The sequence below is a fragment of the Cololabis saira genome, chromosome 15 (genome assembly GCF_033807715.1).
Source record: "Cololabis saira isolate AMF1-May2022 chromosome 15, fColSai1.1, whole genome shotgun sequence".
NCBI lineage: Eukaryota > Metazoa > Chordata > Actinopteri > Beloniformes > Belonidae > Cololabis > Cololabis saira.
The window spans coordinates 40479730-40492477 of NC_084601.1; the positions used below are offsets into that span (position 1 = coordinate 40479730).

The window sequence follows — 12748 nt, forward strand, 5'->3', positions numbered from 1 at the left end:
TCTGGAGGTAATTTTCAAAGGGGAAACATGACACCTCATTTAAGGAGCACTGGAAGTGACAGACATCTTTGTGGAGATGCGTTAATCCATGTACATTGTACACTGGGAATGTTTCACCATAGAGCCGAGCACTGGTCCTGACAAAGTGCTTGAGCAGGTCTTGGGCATACTGAAGATAACGCTGGCGGATCCTGTCATCTGACTCCAGCAGTATCGACATGGCCACAGTGAAAGACACGAAATGTTGGTACAGTTCCAGGGACAACACGTTTTTCAGCATGTCCAGTGTAGAGCAATAACTGCCTTAGTTCAGTTGCTTTCCATCTGTCAAGCTCGTGTAAAGCTCGGGGCTGTCGGGCAAAATTGCTGGGCATCTTGCCCCTCAGAGCAACCAGTTTCTCAGAAATTGTTTATTTTTGTCTTGCTGATAACCGGCAGATTTTCGGGCCCCGTGTCAAGTACACCAACATCCGTCTCACCACACCCAAGCAGACCATGTGCATGTAGTCCAAGACGAAAGAGGTAACGCAAGGCACTCCGGCAGTAATGAAGGGGCTGCGTCCTTGCTGATGGTTCTTAAAATATTCCCCTTTTGAGAAACCATCATCTGTACGGGAAGTGCTTTCATCACCAGTGAAAACTATTCTTCCATCAACGCGGATACCCCTGGTGATGCATCTTTCACAGCTCTCATATGAAGTGTGACCCTTGATGCATTTCAGAAATGCCCTGGCTGGCGCATCACAGATCAAAGAGTCAATGGTGACGGAGTAAGTGTGGCCTTCAAAAGTTATACCATCTTGTTTGAGGTGAGCATACTCTGTCAGGAAGTCTCGGAGATACTCCTCAGGAGGGCTAGGTTTCTTTGTGCCACTGAAAATGGCAATAATGAATGGATCAAATTTGCCACATTTCCCCAGTATCGGCCAGCACTGCACTCCACTACTTTTAAATAGTGGTATACCATCAATGTTTACACTGAGGTGCACATCCTGCCCTTCCAGATGTCTCAGGCAACTACGGATGCCCTTCTCCAGTCCGTAATACTTATACTGGCCTCCACATTTTGGTTCTGTCGAACTAGTCTGTGGTGTACCGAGGAGTGTTCGGCAATCCAATGGCAATAGGTGGCCTTGCTTCCTTAATATTGGCAATAACCCATTGATTGCTCTGTGTCAATTTGTGTTCCAGTGCCCACTGTCTTAGTTCTTCCTCAAAGCTGCTCGTCACTTCAGGGTCAGCAATCATTGATTCCGATTCAGAGTCAGTGCAGTCAAAATCAGTCTCAAAGTCGATGCGGTCTGGTGTCCCAGGTGCACTAACACTGTCGCGGTCTGGTGTCCCAGGTGCACTAACACTGTCACGGTCGCCGTCACCAGATACACTAGCAGGCCTTGGATTCTCGCTAGCACTATCCTGATCGCTACTGTCTGAACGTCTGAGAAGTTGCTCTAGGTTTCTTTTGAGTTTTCGCCATTTTTGCACTCTGTGAGTCATCTGCAAATGTAGACATGCACAAATTAGCTTCTTCATGTAACCCCTAAAGAAAAAAAAGACGGGGCATTAGTCGTACCTACCTCGGCTGTGTTTTTCTGAAGTTCAATCGACCTGAAAGAAAGGCAAAGAACAGTTTTAGAAAGTTTCCTTGTAAAAGTGTCAAAGTAGAAATGCTTGTCACATGCGCGCACACCTGCCCGCATGTGTGAAGACACACACGCACACACGCACACACACGCACGCTAGTGCATTTCTGTGATATGGTACAATAACCGACATATATATGTGGCCTGGTGCTAAATGATGGAACCGGACAGAGCAAAATTATTTTTATGGGTCTTTATTCCCCGACTGCACTCGGGGAGCACAGCATTAATTTTTGTGATTTTAAGGCTTTCAGGTTATCAGTAGTAACAAACAAAAAAAACATATTCTTTCTTGTTTCTGTTCTTAATGCACATCAGCAGTAAATCAACTCCAGTACTGCCGATAACTCAACCTAATGAACTCTCACTACTAGCTGTAGGTATCTCTAGACAACAGTAGCTTACACTAAACATATCCAAGCAGTGTAGACTAAGGAAGGAAAATAAGGAAATAAAACATCTGTTAAACCAGGGGTTCTTAACCTTTCTGACCTTGGGGCCCAATTTTTTCAGTACAGAGTGGCCCGGGGCCCATTAAATATAAACACTGTATAGCAGGGGTATTCAACTAAAACATTAAGAGGTCCATTTAGAGAAAATTTACTCAAGCGAAGGTCCAGATCATCATAATTTATATATATACATATATGTATATGTGTGTGTGTGTGTGTGTGTGTGTGTGTGTGTGTGTATATATTCAAGTAGCCTCATAGTTGTATCAACATCTGCATCTGACTGTTATATTAAAAAAAGTACATATTTGCCAATTAACCTGTTTAACTTGAATTAAACATATTTTTTTCTCTTAAAAATAAAGTAGATTTTATTTTATTTTTCAAATGCTATCTTATTTTATTTCTCTACCAGCAGTTTGAATTTCCCCTTTTCTTAATTGTCTCAACACATTTTTATACTAAGTTAATATAAACACATCTTAACAATTTAACAGTTTTGCAGTTTTTCTTTCTTCCCCTCTTATAATCTTATGCCCCCACTTTCTGTTGTTCAGTGAGAGAACTGAGCTCTAATTTCTCCTGTCAGGACTTTAAATCTGGGCTGGATGGTGTCAGGTTCTCATATGCATGTGGAGGTGCTCATTGATGAGCCTGAAACGATATTTAGTTTTAATTATGTTCACTGTGGAGAAATGTATCTGGACCCAAACATGGATGTTTTAAGATGGTCAGTTTATTTTTCTGTGACTTCAGTTCAGACTTGAGTGGATATGTTTGATGAAAAACTTTGTGTTTTGTTTCAGTGGCCTTTCACTTTCGCACTTTGAACGCCACGGTCTCTGAACGTATGAGACACTGGTTTTGTCCCAGTGGGAAGACTGAACAGGATGAATTTGTCCATTCCGGGTTGCTTATTTAAAAATACAGCGAGGACAAAACTTAGTTTGATTTTACTTTAAGTTATTTACATTAATAAGTTGTCAGGACTCAGTGTGTCGGGTTTCATCCGAGCCTGATCAGCACCGCAGCTCTCTGGTCGCGCTGCAGCAGTTACTTTCCGATGCTTTTTCGAAAGCCCTAACAGTCCAGTCCAGCAGACACGACAGCCCACGCATCTACATCTACCATCCTTCAGCAGTAACGACGGAGCCGCCGCCCGAGCGGCAGCCTCAGCCGACCTCCCCGGCCGCGGGGACACGTCGGGATAAATGATCACGCCGCGCTCGCTCGCTCTGGGCGCAGACCCAATTAATCGATCCCTAATCCTGGCGGATCTAAACCTACTCTGTGCAAAATGAAGGATTTTCTCTGTAAAGACACACCATTTCTCTTACTATTACACGTACAGCTAGCTGAGTGTCTTCTTCTCCTCATTTGGTTGGGAGTTGCTATGCAGTCCCGCGGCCCTCGCGGCCCACACGTACAAAACAGATTTTTTTTTTGGCGGCCCACTAGATGGCGCTCGCGGCCCAAGTGTGGGCCCTATGGTTAAGAATCACTGTGTTAAACCACACAACTCAAAATAACTTTACATTGCTGTGCATTATGTCACAGAGAAATACACATATTATTACAACAATTCTAAATGAGCTTGAAATAAAGGTTCATTAGTAAATCATGAACTCACTCTCTCACTCCGGTGTGCCACCTGCACGCCAAACACACGCACAGCAGGAAGTCAAACGCCACTCGACAGCCTTTAATCTCCCCTATAAGTTTGACAGAAACATAAAATGTACAGTTGAAGGTGTGTAAAAATAAAATTTTTCATATGAACTTATCTTCCAGTGTACTCTATCAGCACTTACGCTGCACTGCTGTTCAGTGTCGGGCCTCAGCTCGTCAACAGACACGTGCGCAATTCTTTGTGGATCTACAAGAATCAGCCAGAACACAAAATCATCATCCATTAACCTCAGTCTGTTAGTCTAATCACACTCCCATCTACCGCCACAGGTAACGATTTTCATATTTACTCTGTGTTATAAGGATATTTTCTTACCTAAATACACGCCTCGCAAATGCTTTCCGCGACTGCAGCCTCGTGTGAAAAACTCTCGCGAGACACTGGTCACATGGGCCCTCTATGGAAGAGTTACCGTTAGCTTAGCTGAGGAGCTAAAGAAGCTAACTATAAACACTGACAAAATTAACCAATTTAGCACATCAAAGTGAGAGCAATGCAATCGCCTCTTCCTTAAATCTAGTCAGACATACTATCATGATAGCTGTGTCATTGAATTATGTTATTTTTACAGATTTACTTTAACGCTGTGCTTCGGGTACCTACCGTGAAGACGATCGTCTCTCACTGGCGCTGTTGCTGACGTCACAGTCAGTATTTATGCGCAGTGGGCCAACCAATGGGCTTTCTTCTTCTTCTTCTTCTTCTTCTTCTTTTGATTTTATTGGCGGTTGGCAAACAGCCCAATGGGCTTTCACAATACCTCAGTAAACTAAAAGGTGATTGGCTGTGATTTTCAACCACAAAACTCTGTTACACTAGCTAGCTATTCTGGTTGATTTGTGACCCTTATGTTAAACAACAACCATTATAATTATATTCATTAATTCACTTTAAAAACCCCATATTGTACATTTCTGTCTATATTGTTCATTTCTGTTTATACATTTTATCTGTCATCTGTCATCCTACGTCACTTTTTGTAAAGATTCATATTCGGCACTTTTGAATCCTCATATTGTACATTTCTGTTTATTCTGTTTATACATTTTACTTTTATTCTATCTCATTTTATCTCCATATACTTGTTTGCTTTTATATTTTTTTTATTTTTATTTTTAATTTTTAATTTTTACTGTATTGCACCAATCACCACAACAAATTCCTTGTGTCAACAAACTTGGCAATAAACCCCCTTTCTGATTAATACCGTTCTACATGTTGTTAATCATTTCTTCAATCATAAACAATACAAGATATACACACGTGGACAAAATTGTTGGTACCCTCAGTTAAAGAAGGAAAACCCCTAAATTCTCACTGAAATCACTTGAAACCAAAAGTAACAATAAATAAAAATGTATTGAAAATTAAATAATCAAAATCAGCCATTACTTTTGAATTGTTGATTAACATAATTATTTAAAAAAACAAACTAATTAAATAGGGCTGGACAAAAATGATATAACTTAATATTTTGTTGCACAACCTTTTGAGGCAATCAATGCAATTAAACAATTTCTGTATTTGTATAGATGCAGCAAAGCAGCCTCAAAACATTACTGAGCCTCCTCCATGTTTCACTGTAGGGAAACCAAAAAGCTCCAGTTTGGTCTCATCCAAAGGACATTCTCCCAGAAGCTTGTGGCTTGTCAACATGCATTTTTGCAATTTCCAGTCTCGCTTTTTTATGGCACATCAACTCTATGTTCATAGACTCAAAAACCAAGCATACGAAGAAAAGAACACTGTCCCTACGGTGAAACATGGAGGAGGCTCAGTAATGTTTTGGGGCTGCTTTGCTGCATCTGGCACAGGGTGTCTTGAATGTGTGCAAGGTAAAATGAAATCTGAAGACTATCAAGGCATTCTGGAGAGAAATGTGCTAGTGTCAGAAAGCTTGGTCTCGGTCGCAGGTCATGGATCTTCCAACAGGACAACGATCCAAAACACACAGCCAAAAACACCCAAGAATGGCTGAGAGAAAAGCGTTGGACTATTCTAAAGTTCCTTCCATGAGCCCAGATCTGAATCCCATTGAACATCTGTGGAAGGAGCTGAAACATGCCATTTAAGACACCCATCAAACCTGAGACAACTGAGTTTGCTCACGAGGAGTGGGCCAAACCTGTTGACAGCTGCAGAACGCTCATTGACAAATACAGAAATTGTGCATTGATTGCCTCAAAAGGTTGTGCAACAAAATATTAAGTTATGGGTATATCATTTTTGTCCAGCTCTATTTCATTAGTTTGTTTTTTTATGCTAATCAACAATTCAAAAGTAATGGCTGATTTTGATTATTTAATTTTCAATACATTTTTATTTATTGTTACTTTTGGTTTCAAGTGATTTCAGTGAGAATTTAGGGGTTTTCCTTCTTTAACTGAGGGGTACCAACAATTTTGTCCACGTGTGCATTCTTCTTTAATCAAACAAATTTATTGCACCTGTTTTAGACGTCTGCATGACGTCACAAAAAATTACCCAACCAGAGGTTAGATATTGAACTGCATATTGACATCGTATGGACGTTCATATTTAGACGTCAAGGAATTGCACGTCGTATGGACGTTCATATTTAGACGTCAAGGAATTGCACGTCGTATGGACGTTCATATTTAGACGTCGATCAGGCACGTGATCAGGATCCCCCCTCGTCACTTAATGACGTAGAGGGGACGCCCAGGGAATCCCCTGTGGTTGACTAAATGGGAGAACCTTTAAATATCGCCTGTTTCTTCTTAAAAGGAACCCTGCATATTAAGACATGTAGGTCTTAAAAGATAAATGTTGGTATCAATTATAACAATGTGATATAAAAAACCTTGTTGATGTCTTCGTTTTTATAAAATTTGAAAATATAATTTAACATGTAGGTCGCCATTGTTTTTTACATTCTGGGTAGTACGTCACACGGTGGCACCTGCTGGCCCCCGTCCACTGTTCTGACACCCAGAAACAGATGAAAACACAGCTAAACAGGTGACGGCGCACCAGAAACACAGATGAAAACACAGCTGAACATTAAGGTGACGGCGCACCTACAAAAAAGTAAAATAAAATAAAAAAAAAGTGCAGCCCCATACAGCATAAACTACAAAAACACCATAAAACTCAGATAGACTAACAGACCACACGTTTCAACTAGCAGATAACCGATGCTACAATAAAAACCCCAGCCAGATCTGCCGTCATTAAATTAAATAAAGATGTTCTTGCCTATTTGAAGCGAAGTCTGTGCCTCCCGTTTCGTCAAAGTCCCGGGCAAGTCCCTTCAGCCTCGGGTCTGTCATCACCCCGCACCGAGGCCGGTTTTAGGGGGGAGAGGGGGGGGCTATGCCCACTCAAACGTGCATATTGCCCACCGGCGTCTCCCTCCCGGCGGCGGTAGCGAGAGCGGAGAGCGGGTGGCGGAGCGCTGCGGGCTGTAGAGCCCCGGCTACGCAGGCTACGGCGTAGCCTACGCCGTCTACGGCGTAGGCTACGCCGTCTACGCAGGAGCCTAATGCACTGGTAAGATGCGCACAACATTGATCATTTTTGCAGATCTCCCGTGCATCACAGAACTGTGATCCAGTTTGCCTGAACCGAGACGTCTTATGGGCTCCCTCGTCAGCCTCCACGGCCGGGAGAGAGCTGCTCAACTATGTTTTAGATACCTGTCCCAGTTAAACTAACGCGGCTTATCTTCCCAGAGCCACCGTCGTACGTCATCGCCCCCAGAATACATTGCGCAGGTAAAACATGGCGCCTCCCGCAGGTCAAAATATGTAATAAACATTGTAGATTTTTAAAGCAATTAGATTATTTTATGTGTTTCTAACAACATATTTTAGTATAAGAGAACAATTGTGGCTAATTAGGGACTACATGTCTTAATATGCAGGGTTCCCTTTAAAACAGCGTTAAAAACGTGCTTTTACAAACTGACAGTAAAAAACAGTACCTTGCGCGACAAAAACGCATAATTTAGCCACTATAACAAAGAATAATATATAAGGATAAGGAATTGCACGTCATATGGACGTTCATATTTAGACGTCAAGGAATTGCACGTCGTATGGACGTTCATATTTAGACGTCAAGGAATTGCACGTCGTATGGACGTTCATATTTAGACGTCAAGGAATTGCACGTCGTATGGACGTTCATATTTAGACGTCAAGGAATTGCACGTCGTATGGACGTTCATATTTAGACGTCAAGGAATTGCACGTCGTATGGACGTCTAGAAATGGTCTTCGACGGACCGACCAAATATAGACCAGATCTGCACGTCACCTGGACCTCCAATGTTTGCTGGGACTCTGTTCGATGAACAATGCTGCATTTTCATCCCGAATAATACCGCCTCGGACGGAAGCCTGACTAAGAGCATTCAAGGACTTCGAGCATTAAACGCTAAAATGAAGCAACATTCAGGGGTAAATACCTCCATGTGGGAGGATTGGCTGAACGTGTTCGGACGCTACAAAACCTTGGTAGCCTCGGCGCTCACATCCATAGCGGTGCTTGCGGCTATCCTCACACTGTGTGGCTGCTGTTGCATTCCGTGTCTCTGAGCTCTCCTCAACAGGTTGATCGTGACGGCCCTTGGGCCTCAACTGCCAGCATCACTACAGGAGACATACCCCCTGCTAGCCACGGATTCCTCGACCATGGTCAACGAAGATGACAGCGGAGGAGAAAAGGATAATGACATCGAATACCTACATCTGCCGGACCTTTTCCCTGATCCTGGCACTTATGGAGAAGGTGAACATTGATGATCTCTGAGCATAAATGTGTGACTACAACAGAAATTAACTCCTGGTTGAAAATATTTTGACGACTGGGTTGTGATGCGAAGTATGAGGTGTTGTATAGCATGCATGATAAACAGGAGGGAAATGTTGGAATTATTGTAGTAAGTTATCATGCTCGCTATTAACAGAACGTATGATAATTTGCTTACGCCTGTGACACACCGATAAAACAATGCTGTGTTAAAAGGAACCCTGCATATTAAGACATGTAGTCCCTAATTAGCCACAATTGTTCTCTTATACTAAAATATGTTGTTAGAAACACATAAAATAATCTAATTGCTTTAAAAATCTACAATGTTTATCACATATTTTGACCTGTGGGAGGCGCCATGTTTTACCTGCGTAATGCATTCTGGGGGCGATGACGTACAACGGTGGCTCTGGGAAGATGAGCCCCGTTAGTTTAACTGGGACAGGTATCTAAAACATAGATGAGCAGCATCTCCCGGCCGTGGAGGCTGACGAGGGAGCCCATAAGACGCCTCGGTTCAGGCAAACTGGATCAAGGTTCTGTGATGCACGGGAGATCTGCAAAAATGATCAAAGTCGTGCGCATCTTACCAGTGCATTAGGCTCCTGCGTAGACTGCGTAGCCTACGGCGTAGACTGCGTAGCCTACGGCGTAGACGGCGTAGCCTACGGCGTAGACGGCGTAGCCGGGGCTCTACAGCCCGCAGCGCTCCGCCACCCGCTCTCCGCTCTCCGCTCTGCGCTCTGCGCTCTCGCTGCCGCCGCCGGGATGGAGACGCCGGTGGGCAATATGCACGTTCGAGTGGGCATAGCCCACCCCTCTCCCCCCTAAAACTGGCCTCGGTGCTGGGTGATGACAGACCAGAGGCTAAGGGGACTGGCCCGGGACTTTGACGAAACGGGAGGCGCAGACTTCGCTTCAAATAGGCAAGAACATCTTTATTTAATTTAATGACGGCAGATCTGGCTGGGGTTTTTATTGTAGCATCGGCTATCTGCTAGTTTAAACGTGTGGTCGGTTAGTCTATCTGAGTTTTATGGTGTTTTTATAGTTCATGCTTTATGGTGCAGCACTTTTTTTTTTTTTTTTTACTTTTTTGTAGGTGCGCCGTCACCTTAATGTTTGGCTGTGTTTTGATCTGTGTTTCTGGTGCGCCGTCACCTGTTTAGCTGTGTTTTCATCTGTTTCTGGGTGTCAGAACAGTGGACGGGGGTTAGCAGGAGCCACCGTCTGACGTCACTACCCAGAATCACTACAACAATGGCGACCTACGAGTTAAATTATATTTTCAAATTTTATAAAAACGAAGACATCAAAAAGGTTTTTTATATCACATTGTTATAATTGATACCAACATTTATCTTTTAAGACCTACATGTCTTAATATGCAGGGTTCCTTTTAAGTGATTTAAAAAGTGTTGCACAAGAAGTTTCCTGTTTGTCAGCATAAAGCAGAAATCTGCAGAGAAAAGGAAACTTCTTGTTGCTAAACAAGAACAATCTATACCTGTCCACTGACTGCGACCACTCCCTTTCCCCCTCCCTTTAGGGGCGCAGTCAGCTATGTAATCTAGGGTACACCCAGAGTGAATAAAAGCAAGGAAGTGGCAGAGACAAATCAGAGTATGTTGGAGATCTTACACGTCTCGACTGCTCTCCTTGCGCAAGTCATTTAACTGTTGTTGTGTCTCTTTTTGTCTCCAGAAAGTTTGATGATACAAATGTTAAGTTCCTAAACCTAACAATAACTTCACAAATAACATAAATTAAAAAAAAACAAAAAAAAAAACACCTGAGCTCAGTGCAAGGCTCTCCCTGGGTTGGCAGAGGAGAGCAATACCCAGGACTGTTACTCAGGTATGAGCTCAACTAACACATGTCATTATATTTACTTAACATACAGGCTTTGATTGTTCTTTTGAATGTAATGTTTGATTTGGATTCTTTGTTTTCTTTATTCAGATTGTTCCATAAACTGATTCCTTTCACAGAAACACAACGTTCCATCAATTTTGTCCTGCATCTTGGCTTTTTTTTAAAAACTCTGTTCCTTTTAAGTTATACTTGCTTTCTCTTTTTTCAAATCTTTTCTGAATGTTGATTGGTAAAGTTTTTTTATGAGCTTTAAACATAATTTGCAGAATACTATAGTCTACTAGTTCATGAAAGTTCAACAATTTTAAATGAAGGAATAATGGATTTGTTGGATCTCTATATTGTTTTCTACTGATTATTCTTATGGCTCTTTTTTGCAGAATGAAAATTGAAAAAAATGAAAATTGATTGAATATGTTTTACAGGCATTTCCCCAAAATTCAACACAGTAGGTCAGATATGGAACTATCAGAGTTATATAAAATGTACAATGCTTTGTGGTCCAATGAATCCTTTACTTTGTGTAACAGAGCAATTGTTTTTTTAACAATCAAGTTTATTTATTTACAAATAAAAAACACAAATACAGATAATAATCGAGGTTTGTAAAATGGGACTCCCCAGAAGCTACTGTAGCTTATGAATAGGGGCCCAGTCACACAGCAGAACAACTATAAATTACACATATAATACATATACATACAGTATAATATCCTTATAACCTGAATAAGAAGAAGAAGAAAAAAAAAGATCTCCTAGATACAAATATATTCTTATAAAAATAATACATCAGGTATTGGTACATAAATTTTTTTACAAGAAACATAATTTAATAACAATTTTTGTTTTAATCTTTTTTTTTAAATTGAGAGAGATCCAGACTCTTTTATAGCACTACCAAGCTCATTCCAAATTTTTGGACCTTTGCAGGTTACACTGAAACTTTTTCCCCTTGTGGTGTTTTCATGAGTGGGAACAAAAATGGGGATGAGATGACAGAGTCTATCATTGAGTCTAAAAATTACAGTATACATTACACAGGCATTGTGGAAAATGTTACACTCAGTAAGTTTCAGAAGCTTAAAACCATTAAAAAGAGGATCAGAGGGAGCATTAAATTTGCTCCATGATATAACGCGAATCACTTTCTTTTGTAAAATCTGTAGTTTGTCAACATAACTTGGATATGTATTACACCATAAAACATTACAATAATTTAAATGAGGCTTAAATAGAGACCGGTACAGAGTAAGGAGAGCTTCAAGAGGAAGAAAATGTCTCAATCTATAAAATAAGCCGACATATTTAGATACTTTCTTTGTTAATTCACCAATATGTTTCCTAAAGTTTAAAAATTCATCCACATATATTCCTAAAAATTTAATAAATTCTACCCTCTCGATAGCTCTACCATTTATCACTATTTGTATATTTTCAATATTACTTCGGTTTCTATTTGAGCGAAACAAAACATAGTTAGTTTTATTAATATTTAAAGATAATTTATTGCATTTAAACCAGGAGTCCACCTTGGTCAATTCTTCATTCATAAGGTTTTGGAGATATTCCAACTTCTTATGTGAGAGAAATAAATTTGTGTCATCCGCAAAAATAACTTTATGCAGGATGTTAGATGAGTTCTCAAAGTGATCTACATATAAGATGAAAAGAAGCGGACCTAGTCTTGAACCTTGTGGGACTCCATGTTTAATGGTTTTACATTGTGATTTACTATTATTTACATTTACGTATTGCTCCCTTTCATATAAATAGCTTCTGAACCAACTGAGTGCAGTTCCCCTGACACCATAATGCTGCAATTTCCCTAAAAGGATTTCAAAATTGATGGTTTCAAACGCCTGATCACCAGCTGTGATCAGTGTGGAGCGGCTTTTGCCCATCAAAGTAACCCAACGACTCACCAACGTATTCACACTGGAGACAAGCCCTACAGGTGTGATCAGTGTGGAGCGGCTTTTGCCCGTCAAGATCAATTGACGAGAAATCAACGTATTCACACTGGATAAAAAGTGTACATTTGTGATCAGTGCTGATATCATTTAGTTCAGTTAAAATGCACCAATTTAGTTTAGTTAATTTAGTTTGAAAGAAATAATTCTGGTGGTTAGATTGTGGGAAACATTTTGAATATTTTTTTTAAAAAGCAGCAGATTCTTACAGCTATAAGAGTTCAGTTATAACCAGATTTAGAAAATGAAGTAGAATTAAATTCAAATGTCTTTATTTTGAACATGATGGTAATGTAAGTAACAGACATGCTCGACCATAGTTGAACAATGAATACAAGA

General features: G+C 40.8%; 1 long non-coding RNA gene across 1 annotated transcript; it reads right to left on the minus strand.

Moving 5' to 3' along the window:
* Positions 1-359: 359 nt before the first annotated feature.
* Positions 360-3763, minus strand: LOC133460791 (uncharacterized). Its single transcript, XR_009784157.1, has 3 exons — positions 3726-3763; positions 1578-1608; positions 360-1497 (listed from the first exon to the last, which is right to left on the minus strand). It is a non-coding gene; the product is annotated as an uncharacterized LOC133460791 (long non-coding RNA).
* Between the last annotated feature and the right edge of the window lie 8985 nt (positions 3764-12748).